Raw genomic sequence first — 12,531 nt, 5'->3', positions numbered from 1 at the left:
GCCCACTCGCTGTAGAGCAAACGCGGGACGGGATTTTCACTTTTCGCCTTTTTTCATCCTCTTCAGATTTCTTTCAGTTAGCAAAACCAGGTACTAATGTAGGTCTTTGTGTAAAAGTGAAGTGGCCTTATCACAAACTTTTTGAAAAGCAGAGGATACCTGTATTCTCCACGAAGCTGTGAATTCAAGGGTTGAAAGCTTTTCCAGATATGAACGGAATCGAGTCCATCCATTTATTGGAGGAGCCAAACCAAGGAGACAGCCCTTTTTGCAAGACGCTGAGTGCCTGACAGGCTGTCGAAGACGTGGGAAAATGCAGAACCTGTGCTTTGTTTTTCTTCAGATTGCTAAGAGGTCAGGTGTTTTAGGAGGGTAGCAGGCTTGTGTGGAAACCACGGACAGGGTTGCAGAGAGAAGTATGCAAAGGTCTAACCACCCCCCAGGCAAGCCGTTCATTCCTGTGCACGCCATCCTGGGCTGTCCTGGGTGTGCCTTTGCGTGATGAATCTCAGATTGCTAGAAGATGTTCCCCTGCTTCTGTACTTAGAATAATAGGTGCCCGTGATACTGAATAATAGAAAGTATGGATTTCAGTAGTTTTTAAGGGACCCAGAAGCACACCTGGGGTGGACTAAGTGACCTGGGACGTCAGTTATATACCTACGCTATGTGCTGCCTGGTGTCCACCATTTCCCAGGGAAGCCCGGTAATCTGATCTCTTTTTATAAAGTTAATTTCCTAAAAGGCATGTCATTTTACAGGGGGAGCCTCCTTTTCTGCAGTGGAATGCTATCAAAGTGCACATTTCTATGGTGGTATTATGACCAATAGGCGCAGCGTGAGCCGAGGGTAGGTGAGATGTTTTCTGATCAAGTCACTAAGCAAGTGTAGGATTTGGATGCAGCAGGGATGGAAATAAGGAAGCTGCTCCTGGCTCTTCTTTCCTGAAGAGTACGGATTGGGTAGTCATTCGTCTCCTCCCGCCCCCCTCCACACACATATGTCCACACACACTGCCTGCACACTCACACCCGAGTCGGGGGCAGACTTCCTCTCCCTGTGTTCAGCCCAGAGGTTTCCCACAGCTGGACTGGGCGCGCCACCTGCGGGGCTCTGCTCTGTGTCTGCCGCACTCACGCACAGGCAGGCCTGGTAACCATCTGCATAGGTAGGTAAGGCCCAGGCCGGGCCTGTGAGCACCAACCAGCACAGCTCCTGGGGCCCAGAGGAAACCTGGACACAAAGCAGGCGTCCTGCCATACCTGAGAGGGCCTGCTTCATGTCCCTGGTTCTTTCACACAAGGAAACTGATGTGCACATTCCCTTTCTTTCTTAATATTCATGTCTCTTTGTTTTCATAGCTGAGTCATTCTGGGAGGGATGAGCTGAGGATGACTCAAAATTAAGTGCCTCTGTCACTGATTCCTTCCCTCCCTCCCTCCCTCTCTCTCTCTCTTTCTCTCCTTTCCCCCTTCCTTCCTTCCTTCCTTCTTCCCTTCCTTCCTTCCTTCCTTCTTTCCCTCCCTCCCTCCCTCCCTCCCTCCCTCTTTCTCTCTCTTTCTGTCCTTTCCTCCTTCCTTCCTTCCTTCCTTCCTTCCTTCCTTCCTTCCTTCCTTTCTTCCTTCCTTCCTTCCTTCCCTCCCTCCTCCCTCCCTCCCTCCCTCCCTCCCTCTCTCCTTCCTCCCTTCCTCTCTCTCTCTCTCCTCCTCCTCTCTCTTTCTGAAACTTCTCTGTGCCAGGCTGTGTGGAGACAAACCTGCACAGAACTTTAGTCCTACACTCAAGGACCTCAGAGTCTATGGGGGAGACAAATGTTGACTCATAATTGCAGCCCAGTGTGATGAGAACTCTTAGATGGGTGCATGGAAAGAGCTTTTTAGGCACAAAAGAGAAAGCTACAAACGTCCTCTGCCAGAGTTTGGAGAGATTTTACAGAGGACATCATATCTGAGTTGGGCATTGAAGAATGGACAGGAGTTTGCCGAATGGAGAAGTGGAAAAAGGTATAAAGTCACAAGTAAGAAATCACAGTGTTTCTTAGAAATGGCAGATTGGGAAATAAAAAGCAAGAATAAATAATTCCACAGTAGAATTAAAAACCAATAATGGAAAGATCTCAGGAAAAGTCCTCAAATTTTTGGAAATTAAATAACAAATCCATAAATAATTTGTAAATCAAAGAAGCAATCAAAAGGAGAAAAGGAAGAATTTGGAACTGAATCAAAATGCATATACAACATTAAAACTTGCAGAGAGAGGTGCTCTGTAAGCAGTATTGGGGGAGAACTTAGAGCATTCAGTATCTATATCAAAAGAGAAGAGTGGTCTTAAATGATTAAGCTTAGTTTCTACCCTGAGAAACTAGCAAAAGAAGAAAATGAACACAAGTAAGTAGAACAAATGAAATAGTAAAGATCAGAGCAGAAATCGGTATAATTAATAACAGAAAAGCAATAGAGAAAATTAATGAGATCAAAAACTGCCTTTCTGAGAGGAATGATAAAATCAGTAACCTCCAGTCAGATTGGTGAGGGAGAAAAAACGGAGAAGACACCATGTATAAATATAAGAAATGAGAAAGGTGGCATTCACAACAGACTCTACAGATATTAAAAAGTTAACTAGGGAAGAATATGAATAGGTTTATGATGACAAAGACACAAACTATCAGAGCTCAAGACAGAGTAGATAAATGGCCCTGTATCTATTTTAAAAATTGAATTTATAGTTAAAAACCCTCCCTCAGAGAAAACTCCAGGACAAGTTTGTTTCACTGGTGAAATTCTGCCAAACATGTAAGAGAGAAATATTATCAATTCTACATATACTCTTCTAGAAAATTGAAAAGAATACTACCAAACTCATTCTATGAGGCCAGCATTCCCTTAATATCAGTTAGAGATATTGTAAGAAAATACCAATAGTACCTTTCATGAACATATTGTAAAAATTCTAAACAAAAACTTAGTGGATTGAATACATCATGACTAAACTAATTTATCCAAGAAATGTAGGGTTGGCTTAATGTGGAAATATTAACAAACTAAGGAAGAAAAAAGATGATGATCTCAATAAAAACATTAAAAGCATTAAAAAAAACCCAACACCCATTCCTGTAAAAAACTCTGTCAGTAAACTAGGAATAGAAGGGACCTTCTTCAGTTTGATTAAGGACATTAATAAAATAATACACAGCTACCATCATGCTTACTGGTCAAAGACTGAATACTTTCTCTTTAAAATCAGGAAGAAGACAAAGATGACCACTCTAACCACTTCAATTAAACTGTACTAGAGATTCTAGCAAGTTCAATAAGGCATTTGATGTAGAATATTTGATATCCTTTACAAAAAGCTAGTAGAACTAACCGAATATACTAAGGTTGCAGGAAAAAAGATCAATATCCAAAGACCAATTGTATTTCTATATATAAGCAGTAAACAATCAGAAATTTAAATAAAAAACAATGCCATTCATAAGAACATAGAAATATGAAATGTAGGGGGATACATCTGACAAAAGATGTGTAAGACCTATATACTTAAAATGGCGAGGAATGTCAGGTGATGTGTCATATCAACTATCTGTAAATTGATCTACTGATTTAATGCCATCTCAATAGAAGCCTCAGAAGCTGTTTTTGTAGAAGTTCACAAGCCGATCCTAAAATTAATATATAATGCAAAGGACTTCAAGTAGCCAAAACAGACTTTAAAAAAGAACAAGTTTGACAGAGAAAGAATTTGTGTAGAAAAATTATGACGATATTTGTTGATACCAGACCACGGTGAGTCTTGAATTATATTTTAATCATTTAAAAATAAGAAATCCACACAAAACCTTGCACACACATGTTTATAGCAGCTTTATTCATAATTATCGAAACTTGGAAACAATCAAATGTCCTTCAGTCCATGAAGGTATAAATTAATCTGAGGTATATTCAGACAACTAAATCCTATTTAACATTAAAAAGAAATGAGCTATCAAGCCATGAAAACACATGGAAAAAAGCTCAAATGAATATTATTAAGAGAAAGAAGCCACTCTGAAAAGACTGCATACCGTACGATTCCAACTCTATGACATTCTGGAAAAAATGAAACTCAACGGGCAATGAAAAGATCAGTGGTTGCCAAAGGTTTTGGGTAGAATGAATGAATAGGTGGAGCACAGGGGATTTTTAGGGCCCTGAAACTTCTCTCTGTGACACTGTAAAGGCGGACACATTATGCATTTATCAAAACCCGTGGAAATGTACCACAAAGAGCGAGCCCTAATGTAAACTGTGAACTTTAGTTAATAATAATGTATCAGTATTGGTTCATACTTGTAACAAGTGCACCACATCAATGCAAGCTATCAATGGAGGAAACTGGGAGGCCTGTGGAGAGGGTCTATGGGAACTCTTTGTACTTTCTACTCAGTTTTTCTGTAAATTGAAATTTCTCAGAAAAAAATAAGGTCTATGTAAAACAAATTTAAGGGGCCATTTCTTCAGCAGCGTCGTTATTCTAATCAGAGCTGAGTGGAATTCAGGTTTTGCCTGAAGAGCAGGAAGGAAGACCAAAAGCAAGCATGTCAGCTAGGAGGTTATTGCAATAGTCCAGGAGGAAGGCAGTCAGGGCCTGGGTAGGGTGGTGGCAGCCGGAATGGAGAGTTAGAAAGATATAAAAGGCTCTGAAGGAAGATTCGGGAGAGCCCGCGGACGGTTTAGGTGTGGCAGTGAGGAGAGAAGTCAGCATACACGGTGTTGGAAAGAACAGTTGCTTAGGTTTGAGGACCTTTGAGCCGGTCTTGGCTCTGGATCTTGATGACTGCAGGAATGCCCAGGAGGCATTAGTATGATGCCGGGGCTCGAGGCTCAAGATCAAAAGCTGTCCAAAACCTTAGCCATTAAGCTCATGTGGCTATGATGCCCTAGAAGTGTGGCTTGTCTGAACTGAGATGTGCTGCGTGTGTAGAACTTAGTGCAAAAAAGACTTAGAACCAAACATAAAATGTCTCAATAATTCGTATACGGATTACATCATTTGAATTTCACCTGTTTTTTTACATCTTTGCTGTGGCTACTAGAAGTGTTAAAACTACACGTGTGGCTCACAGGATTTATCTGCACTCTAGGATGTGAGGAGCGAAGCAAGGTGGGGGAGGCAGGCAAGATTCCCGGGGTGACCTCGACACAGTCCGGGTCTCCTCAGAAGTCACTTTCCCTGCCACTTGAGAGGGTGACCTGGGAGGATCCAGCCAAGCAATACCCAGCCTGGACTTCACCAGCATATATAACTGAAGAGGCCAGTTCTCCTCTAGGAGCAGAGATCATTTCTAACCGTTCTCCCCTTACTCTGCCTTCATGCAGTGATGAGCAGTCCAAATCTGGGTCTGACCCAGGCAGCTGCATCTCCTGCCGCACCCTGCCCTGTGACTTGGCAGCGAGAGAAAGCCACGACTGGGGATCGCCATGTCTTCTTGAGGCAGTGCTGACACCCGTGTAGACAGGTGCCCTCACTGCAGGGAGAGTGAGCCTGAGCTCCTGCTTGTTCCCACGGCTCCCCAGACTCTCAGGTCCTTTTCCGTGCACCCCCACTGTGCAGGACCCAGAGCACACATCCCTGGCAACTCTTACCTGCTCCAGGGACACCACGCCGTGTATATTTATCCTGGCCATCCCTTTTCCATTTGGCTTCGTTACGGTGTCGTGTTCACCCCTGGCCTTCAGGTAAGGACCTGTACGGTCCACGTCCCCATCCACAACCAGGGAGCCTCAGAAACATAGCCATCTGCCCGTTTCCATGAGTCACTGCTCAGCTCACAAACAGTCCCACCCCTTTTCCTCCACCGTCATCCGTGACATCCTGAGTCTGGCACTTAATCTTCTATATAATGACCAAGCCAGCTTTCCCGATGCATAGCTCATGTTCTCAGCAAGCAGGGTTTCTTCTTCTCTCTAAAAACACCCTTTCCCATATGCAACAGGGAAGGCGCTGTGGGCACAGTCGTGGAGATGCTGGGGCTGCTGAGGCCCAGTTGGGCTGATGCTAACAGCTACGTCTTTGGAGTCTCCTGTTAGGTCTCAATTCATGTCAATTTTATATTGTTACACACACAGACACTTAAATCATCATTTCGTAAAATTGTTACCCCTGGAAGATGTTTCATTGTTTTACCCTGGGTTCTTATGCCTCCTGGCACCTCCTCCCCGCCCCCCCACCCCCACCCCCAAGGACTCCTCGGAGTAGATAGTCCTCAGTTTCAGACAAAATAGGCAACAGGAACCTCCTTCACCAGCCTGGTTTCTGCAGTGAGGAAATACACCACCCAAGTTTCTCTGGCCCCTAGGAGCTGTGTGGCCTCTCGGAAGGTTCCACGTATTTGAGTTCCTTAAAACGACTGCAGCTGTATTCAAGTTTCACTGCTTCCAGGCACGATCTCTGATGGCGCCACCATGACAGGCTCTCACCTCAGCGAGCTGCTGTCTCGGCGTCTGTCCGTGTGTCCTGCTTTGTCCTGCTTTGTCCTGAGCTGCTGTGTTGTGTTCTGTGCCATCTCCCGGGCTGCACATGCCGTGAGGTTGCAAAAGGCAGAACCCAGGTCTGTCTTGTTCATATTTTATTCCTACAAGTTAGCACAGTGCCTGGCATAGAGTTAGTGCTCCCTGAGGATCTGTTGAGTCCATGAATGTTTGTGAAAAAAGAGTTGACGTGTCTTATGTTAAGAAACTGTCAATAACCTAAGGACAGGATCTGCCTCCCATGCCCTTGTGTTTCCCTCTGGCCCTTGTGACTAATGCTCATTTGTGTTTATAGAAGGATGGTGGGTGTGATGGATAGAGAGTGTGGAAATTTGGTAGAATTACCAACCAGCTTAACGCATTTTCTTTACAAATTACTGGAGTGAGACATCCTATATTTGATGTTTCACATGAGGATATGTTTTAAAGTAGCTCTGTGCCTTGTTACCACGTACCTGTTGGGGGCCATCGAGAGCTGGGAAGTAGAGGAGACTTTGGAGGGCTCTGTGAGAAAGGGTCTGGGTGGCAAGGGGACAACTGGATAGCCACTGCCAAAAAGGAGGGACGAGTGCTCCCCTCATCAGCATCATCAGTGACTGATGGTGTCTGTCCAGCCTCCATGACTTTGATGCCTTTGATGAGGAGCATGTCAGATGGTACATTTACCACGAGGCTTTGTAAGAAGGTGACTAGAGAGATGATATAACCCTGGAGCAGAAATGGGATTTCCAGACATGAAATTGCCTTTGACATTCAGTGTACACAGTGGGGAACTGAGAGATATTAGAAAGCAGAACAGAGAAGAGTGAGCAATACACACCCTCCTGAGAGAAAGGAGGTATTTAGTGGGAGTGGGAAGGAAGGGTTTTACAAACTAGGTCTAATCAGTGGCCTAATGTTTGGGCTTTCTGTCATTTAAAGCACTTTATAGACTTGTGGTTCAAGAGTTTCTGTCCCATATTCAGCGATTTCCAGGAGCAGTGGGGAAGGTGACTGGGAAAGTCCAGAAAGGGCACATGTGTATCTTAGTCTGTTTGAGCTATAACAAAATTCCATAACCTGTGTGGCTTATAAACAGCAGAAATTGCTCACAGTTCTGGAGGCTGGGAAGTCCAAGATCATGGCACCCACAGACTGGTGAGGGCCTACTTCCTACACAACTCTCTTTTCGCTCACATAGCAGAAAGGGCAAGGGAGCTCTCTCAGGCCTCTTTTATAAGAGTACAAAGCCTTGCATGGGGGCGCTGCCCTTCAAATCACCTCCCAAAGGCCCCATCTCCTAATATCATCACTTTGGGAATTCAGATTTCAGCATATGAATTTGGGGGAGGAGGGCACAAACACTCAGACCATTGCAGGATGGATATGTGGCAACCTGACATTATTCCTGAATAAATCCATAACTGATTGTAGGAATTATCCTACTCCAAAACGTATTTGTCCTTTTGGCTATAGGAGAATAGAATGGATGAGTGAATTCATAAAGCCAATCCCAGAGGACACCGATCCATGGTCTATAGCAAGTCAGGAGCATACTAGGGCCAGACCCAGGCCTCTGGGTTCCTCCCATGGCCTCCCAAGGGTAGGGCCCTGCATGCTTAGCTCCATCAGCCTGCCTTTCCGGCACTGGTTTCATTTGGCATGACTGATCCTCCCTAGGTATTGTCATTTAGTATCACAAAATATCAGTTGACACCATTAAAAAACCAAGTACCCTATAACCTTGGTATTTGAAGTGTGGCCTGAGGACCAGTGGCCTCGTGTCACCTGAGAAGCTCAGGCTGCACCCTGAATTCACAAATCAGGACTTGAATTTTACAAGATTCCCCCGTAATTTACATGCACGTTACAACTTGGCCGCGCTGCCCTCTAACACCCTTCCCTGGGCTGCCTCTTTATAACGGCCATTCTAGTCTCTGAAATTCAGCTTCTTCCATCTCAAATTACATCCTTACATCTGGTCATCAAACGTTTTTTTTTTTCCTTCCCCATCTTAGAGCTGGCTTTTCCTGGCCCGCTGCTGGCAAACGCTGCTTTACTACCTGGAGTGCATTCAAAGAGAGAAGGAAAGGAAATAGTTTAACTTTTTTGTCCACTTAATTTCACATAGGACACACGTGCCTTGTTTTTATTTTCCTAAGGATATCAGTTCCTAAATTTCCTGAAGTTCTAAATCGTTAAACAGTTGTTGCCAGTCTTGTTAAAGTTGGGCATATGAGAGCAAGATTATAGTTTTGATCCTTGATGTTAAGAAAGTAACTTTCCAAATGCTACGAATGCTAATATTTGTGATGGTAGGCCATTTATACAATACCTTTATGGGCCTCTTGGGGAGTGATTTACTAGGCAACCTTTTGTAACCAAGAAGACCAGGATAGGAAGTCTCCATCCTCTCCCACCCCCAGTGTAACATCCCACAGGGTGAGGTGCCCTGGTCAGTACACTGGGAAAAAAGGGAATGTGCTAAAAACAAACAAACCTATCAGATAATTAAGGTGGTCTTGGCTGGGGATTTCAGTTTGTAATGTGACATTGTTGCAATAAACAGATGGGGATGAAGAGGGACTTGACTGACATTTTATAGTTTCCAAATGTTCACCAAGAGTTCTTTTAAGAACTTGTGGCTTTTCAAACTATCCGGTTTGCTAGTAAATTTCCCTAAAATTGTGCATTTTATAAGGAAAGAAGTCAGGTTTCAGACTAAGATTTAGATTCAAGTGCTGGCATCAGCCTGTACTAGTCCTGTGAAATTGGACAACTTGACTTGCTCATCTGTGAAATGGGGGGCCTCATAACTAATTTGTAGAATAGTGAACATAGAGAAAATGAACACAAAGTTTCTAGCATGCGGGAATCAGTAGCTGGTAGCCTACTAGTACCTGGCTTCGAGGATAATGCTTAGCAGAGGAAACATACAAGAAATATTTGCTGAATTTGCTTCCTCTCTGAACTCATCTCCATATGATGTGGGACAGATAATAGTAATAATCTGGGGGAAAGGTCTTCTCTTGATAACTTGATTTCCGAGTTAATTTACATAAGCTGTCCCCAGTTTAAAAACGGATCTTGTTCACTGTCAATAAGACAGATTTTAGAGTGACATTTCAGGAATACAATGAGTCAAATAGGCATCCACGGACACTCTTAAAACAGCCACAGTGTTTCTTTGAGATGATTTCTGGTTCCAGCCTAGAACCCCAGAGTTCTCCTCTGTAGCTGTTAGCACAGGTCAAATCTTTTTACTCATCAAGGTTTGGGGGAAAGTATCTCTGATCTTGGCATGGGACAAGTGGCACATTTATCTGCCCATGTCGTTTGCATGTTAGGTATTCATATTGCAGCCAAATTGCTGTACGGCAGAAGGGCTAGTGGTGTGGGACTTGGAAGATGGATAAAACATACACGAGAGGGTTTGGGATAAAGTGTTATAGGCAGGTTAGCAGAGGGATGAGGGAACAGAGCTCAAAACAGGATGTCATGCCTTAATCAGCAGGGAGGCTGTGGTCAGCCTATAAATCTGGGACCTAACTAAAGACTAAGTAAGCCTTAGATTCCTCTTTTGAAATCCAAGCTTGCATGCGCAGAGGTGCCTTAAATGACCAAGAATGACCCCTCCACTAGAGGCGCCAGAGGGCACTTGGTGTGTTCTGTGTATATTCAGGGTGTAAGCACAGAAAATGCTAGGAGGCATGTGACAGATAACTAGAAGTAAGCATGTGCGCAGTCCCCAAAGCCTCCTCCTCATTAAAGAAGAAAACCCCTTCATGAATATGCCACCCCTTACCTTAACCTCCCTGTAAGTAGACAAGACGCAGACCTCCCTGGGGACTCTCTCTCAGAGTGTACTTTTGCTTTCAATAAACTTATTGTTGCTTTCACCTGCCTGGCTTATCTGTGAATTGTTTCTCAGGCAAAGCCAAGAACCTGGGCCGTCTGTCTGGAGTTGAGGTCTCATTCTCACCTCTCTGGAGACCTCCTTGGGCGCTACAGGGTAACGAAAGGACCAGGAAAGCAATACAGTCTGTCCTGCCCTTGGCCGTGAGTGATGACCTCGAGTACACACTTAATATTTATATTATGTGCTTACATGTTCTATTAATTAAACATTCTATAACCTCATTCAAATAGTTCTCATAATTAAGGGTTAGAACATTGACTGATATTTTTTAGATTCCTTATGTGGTAAAGGCAATTTTTGAAGTTAACGTTCATGGTTGAATGCACGTGGTATCTGGGCAGGAAGGAGAAGTGCACTAAAAATCCTTGACCTAGTTCTTACAGGTTGCACTAAAAATGTGGCTCACAATTGAAAAATATACATCTCTAAGTTGGTGAGTAATCTCCACTTATCTTACTCTATAATGATAAAAATGGAAACGTTATTCAAACCATTGAAATTTTTTCCCGAGATGGAACCTATCAGATGGTTGGATTTTTCTTTATTCAGTCCTTTATAATGGACACTTTATTTTTTCTCCTTGGGTAGTTTTGCTCTGCTCTTTGAAAAGATGAGTGATATTAGAAAATTTAAAAGTATCTTTTTCACAGCTATATTTGTATGACCAAAAAGCAGTGTTTTCAGATTGAAGAAGCATTTACCTGTCTTATTACTTTCCAACTTCATATTCTAAGGATTTTAGTTTGGTTTTAGAGATGCCTTTTAGGAATTAAAGTAGAATTTTTTTTTCCCACCAGTGCACCCACCATCCTGCATGAAAATGAGGATATTGACAAAAATAAGCCATGTGATTCTCCTGCCACATCTCCTTTCTCTCCCCAGTTAAGGTAACAATCATCCTTAATACTGTGTTCATGTTAGTTTTATTTTCTATTTAAATACTGCAGTTTTTTTTTTTAAGATTTTATTTTATTTATTTATTTTTATTTTAATAATTTTTTTTCTTTTTTTTAAAGATTTTATTTATTTATTTGACAGAGAGAGAGACAGCGAGAGCAGGAACAGAAGCAGGGGGAGTGGGAGAGGGAGAAGCAGGCCTCCCGTGGAGCAGGGAGCCCGATGCGGGGCTCGATCCCAGGACCCTGGGATCATGACCTGAGCCTAAGGCAGGCGCTCAACGACTGAGCCACCCAGGCGCCCTAAATACTGCAGTTTAACATTTGACAAGGAATAGCACAAATCACATTTTATGACACTCTAAACATAGTTCTACATCTTCCATGAGGAACTTGCAATCAAATAAGAAAACTATGTCATTTGCCATCTAGAACTTGGGTAACTGGCCAAATATTACTCAAAGAGGACATGGTTAATAACGAGTTACATGTGTACTTGTCTTCCCCTTTGTGCTGCACAGTGAAATCATGCCAATTTCGAGAGACAGAACATGGCCCTTCTTGTTTGCCCCCTATTATGAGTAATCAGATCAGGAAACAATGATTGGTTCCTTACTAGTGGATAAACACTTCTTAGTAAAGATCAAAACAACTTGCATTTGGGAAATCTATTAACCATTTTATTTTTTTTTTGGTTACAATTGTTTTTTATGGAAGTATAGTTGACATACAAGGTTATATTAGTTTCAGGTGTACAACATAAGGTGTACAACATAGTGATTTGACAATTCTGTATGTTGCATAATGCTCGCTATGAAAAGTGTTGCTACCAGCTGATGTTACGATTGTTAATTAAGTTTCCTGTATTTGTTATCTACTTGGCTGAAAACCTAGTAGGCAATGCAAATTTGACCTGCTAAATAATAAACATTAGTCAAATTTTCAGCTCCTAAAAAATATTCACCTTTGGGGAACTTCGTGGGATTTAATTTGGCAAGTAGAAGAGTTGCTACTATGACCTAAGCGATTTTGGTTCCTGATGAAAATGAGCTACTTGGGCGATTGAAGCAAAAATCTACCGGTGACAAACTGCTCTGATTTCTTTAAAGTGTTCTCATTTTCATCAGATCAATTACTGAGAAGTGAAGTAATGGTGTCAGGCCATATCACATGTAATATGAAATATGTGCATTTGCCTTTGTAAGAAAAATGATACACTGTATTA

Source organism: Mirounga angustirostris, unplaced genomic scaffold, assembly GCF_029215605.1.
Source record: "Mirounga angustirostris isolate CCGP_5_RB_7025 unplaced genomic scaffold, mMirAng1.0.hap1 SCAF_10, whole genome shotgun sequence".
In the NCBI taxonomy this organism is placed as follows: domain Eukaryota; kingdom Metazoa; phylum Chordata; class Mammalia; order Carnivora; family Phocidae; genus Mirounga; species Mirounga angustirostris.
This window is presented reverse-complemented; position numbering follows the sequence as displayed.